This window comes from Polyergus mexicanus, unplaced genomic scaffold (genome assembly GCF_030449975.1).
Source record: "Polyergus mexicanus isolate NDT 795.1 unplaced genomic scaffold, iyPolMexi1.0 SCAF_210, whole genome shotgun sequence".
Classification (NCBI taxonomy): domain Eukaryota; kingdom Metazoa; phylum Arthropoda; class Insecta; order Hymenoptera; family Formicidae; genus Polyergus; species Polyergus mexicanus.
In genome coordinates this window covers 17,501-20,706 of record NW_027223530.1, presented here as the reverse complement: position 1 = coordinate 20,706, position 3,206 = coordinate 17,501, and the positions used below count along the sequence as shown (strand labels likewise).

Sequence of the window (3,206 nt, the reverse complement as noted above, 5' to 3'; positions counted from 1 at the left end):
AAGCAGTGGTATCAACGCAGAGTACTCTCCTCTCACGAAGACGAGACGCACGCATAAAGTGTGTTGCGTAATAAGTAAGTAAGTAGATAGAGAGTGTCGCCGACCGGCTAATAAAGACCGGCGGCGCGAGAAGTAAGAGCTTAATAGCGACGGGCCTTCGGGCTCGCTCGCGAGTTACCGCTCCACGCGAGTAACCGAACACGAAGCTCCCTGGTTGATCCTGCCAGTAGTCATATGCTTGTCTCAAAGATTAAGCCATGCATGTCTCAGTGCATGCCGAATTAAGGTGAAACCGCGAATGGCTCATTAAATCAGTTATGGTTCATTAGATTGTACCCACATTTACTTGGATAACTGTGGTAATTCTAGAGCTAATACATGCAAAACAGAGTCCCGACCAGTGATGGAAGGGACGCTTTTATTAGATCAAAACCAATCGGTGGCGGGCGGTTCGCCGTTCGTCCACCGTTTATTTTGGTGACTCTGAATAACTTTGTGCTGATCGCACGGTCCTAGCACCGGCGACGCATCTTTCAAATGTCTGCCTTATCAACTGTCGATGGTAGGTTCTGCGCCTACCATGGTTGTAACGGGTAACGGGGAATCAGGGTTCGATTCCGGAGAGGGAGCCTGAGAAACGGCTACCACATCCAAGGAAGGCAGCAGGCGCGCAAATTACCCACTCCCGGCACGGGGAGGTAGTGACGAAAAATAACGATACGGGACTCATCCGAGGCCCCGTAATCGGAATGAGTACACTTTAAATCCTTTAACGAGGATCCATTGGAGGGCAAGTCTGGTGCCAGCAGCCGCGGTAATTCCAGCTCCAATAGCGTATATTAAAGTTGTTGCGGTTAAAAAGCTCGTAGTTGAATCTGTGTCGCACACCGTCGGTTCACCGCTCGCGGTGTTTAACTGGCGTGATGTGGGACGTCCTACCGGTGGGCTTAGCCTCGCGAGGGGCGGCCCAACTAATATCCCGTCGCGGTGCTCTTTACTGAGTGTCGAGTCGGGCCGGTACGTTTACTTTGAACAAATTAGAGTGCTTAAAGCAGGCTACCTTCGCCTGAATACTGCGTGCATGGAATAATGGAATAGGACCTCGGTTCTATTTTGTTGGTTTTCGGAACCCCGAGGTAATGATTAATAGGGACAGATGGGGGCATTCGTATTGCGACGTTAGAGGTGAAATTCTTGGATCGTCGCAAGACGGACAGAAGCGAAAGCATTTGCCAAAAATGTTTTCATTAATCAAGAACGAAAGTTAGAGGTTCGAAGGCGATCAGATACCGCCCTAGTTCTAACCATAAACGATGCCAGCTAGCGATCCGCCGAAGTTCCTCCGATGACTCGGCGGGCAGCTTCCGGGAAACCAAAGCTTTTGGGTTCCGGGGGAAGTATGGTTGCAAAGCTGAAACTTAAAGGAATTGACGGAAGGGCACCACCAGGAGTGGAGCCTGCGGCTTAATTTGACTCAACACGGGAAACCTCACCAGGCCCAGACACCGGAAGGATTGACAGATTGATAGCTCTTTCTTGATTCGGTGGGTGGTGGTGCATGGCCGTTCTTAGTTGGTGGAGCGATTTGTCTGGTTAATTCCGATAACGAACGAGACTCTAGCCTGCTAAATAGGCGTACCTTATGGTATCGCGAAGGCCCCCGGCTTCGGCTGGCGGGTTTTTACTACCAACGTACAAACAAATCTTCTTAGAGGGACAGGCGGCTTCTAGCCGCACGAGATTGAGCAATAACAGGTCTGTGATGCCCTTAGATGTTCTGGGCCGCACGCGCGCTACACTGAAGGAATCAGCGTGTGTTCCCTGGCCGAAAGGCCCGGGTAACCCGCTGAACCTCCTTCGTGCTAGGGATTGGGGCTTGCAATTGTTCCCCATGAACGAGGAATTCCCAGTAAGCGCGAGTCATAAGCTCGCGTTGATTACGTCCCTGCCCTTTGTACACACCGCCCGTCGCTACTACCGATTGAATGATTTAGTGAGGTCTTCGGACTGGTGCGCGGCAATGTCTCGGCATTGCCGATGTTGCCGGGAAGATGACCAAACTTGATCATTTAGAGGAAGTAAAAGTCGTAACAAGGTTTCCGTAGGTGAACCTGCGGAAGGATCATTAACGTTCCGGAGGTCCTGCTCTGCGTCTCGAGTCTTTTGGACGCGCGCTCGCAGCAGTCGGCGACTGAATGGACAAAGAAAACAGATACGAAAGTAAAATGGAATTGACGGATTATATCCCGCATGTACTAATACGACGACGCGCGTCGAACGCCGCGCGCCTCTGCGACGACCCGAGAGAGAAAGGGAAGCCAGCAGCAGAGCGCCGTCGGCCTTTTTCGGTGCGGTCGGCGTCGTGCGAGCGGGATGGAGGAGGAGAGGATTATCCGAGACTCTCTCCTTAAGCTTCGTAGCCGCAACCGGCGTCGCGTCGCGTCGCGCGCGACCCGTTGAGGCTCGTTGCGCAAATTGCGAAATTACATGAATGCGATTCGGAGCAGAAGACGCTTTCCCGATCGCGCTCTTGCCAAGCGCAGAGTTACGATCCGGCGTTAGCGCGTACCGGTGGTAACCTACGCCCGTCCGTGCGTCCGCAACGCTCGTGAACGCGCCCCTCCCCGCACCGGGGCAGCGGTCAGCGTGTTTGTACGCGAGCGCGCGGCTATCGGACGAACGGGCGAGAGGACGGATCACACCCGATCAAGTCCGACGGTTTCTTCAAAGAACATTCCGCCCCGGCTCTTCCAAATATATATATTATTATATTATATGTACGGGGAAGAGACGCTCCGATCGCGAAACAACTTTTGTGCCGTAGCCTCCCCAGCGGTGGCGGCGGTCCGCGCGCGTGCTCGGACGCGCGCGGCCAGGCTGATCGAAGGGCCAACGATTTTATCTCTCTCTCTTCGGAGAGGAGACTAAGATGGATGAACGAAGCGTTCGTTGAACGCAAGAATTGCAAAACGATTACCCTGAACGGTGGATCACTTGGCTCGTGGGTCGATGAAGAACGCAGCTAATTGCGCGTCAACTTGTGAACTGCAGGACACATGAACATCGACATTTCGAACGCACATTGCGGTCCACGGATACAATTCCCGGACCACGCCTGGCTGAGGGTCGTTTTAGTACCTCGAAACTGCTTGCGCCTTTGCGCGCCGGGCCACCGTGCCCGTTCGCGCAAACGGTGTACGAGCGAT

At 53.4% G+C, this 3,206-nt stretch overlaps 2 non-coding genes across 2 annotated transcripts; both read left to right on the top strand.

Annotated features, from left to right (window-relative positions):
• The first annotated feature begins 207 nt into the window (after positions 1 to 207).
• Positions 208 to 2,128, top strand: LOC138944472 (small subunit ribosomal RNA). The gene has a single exon (XR_011448782.1). It is a non-coding gene; the product is annotated as a small subunit ribosomal RNA (ribosomal RNA).
• Positions 2,129 to 2,974: 846 nt separating this feature from the next.
• LOC138944470 (5.8S ribosomal RNA) lies at positions 2,975 to 3,129 on the top strand. Its single transcript, XR_011448780.1, has one exon. It is a non-coding gene; the product is annotated as a 5.8S ribosomal RNA (ribosomal RNA).
• The last annotated feature ends 77 nt before the right edge of the window (positions 3,130 to 3,206 follow it).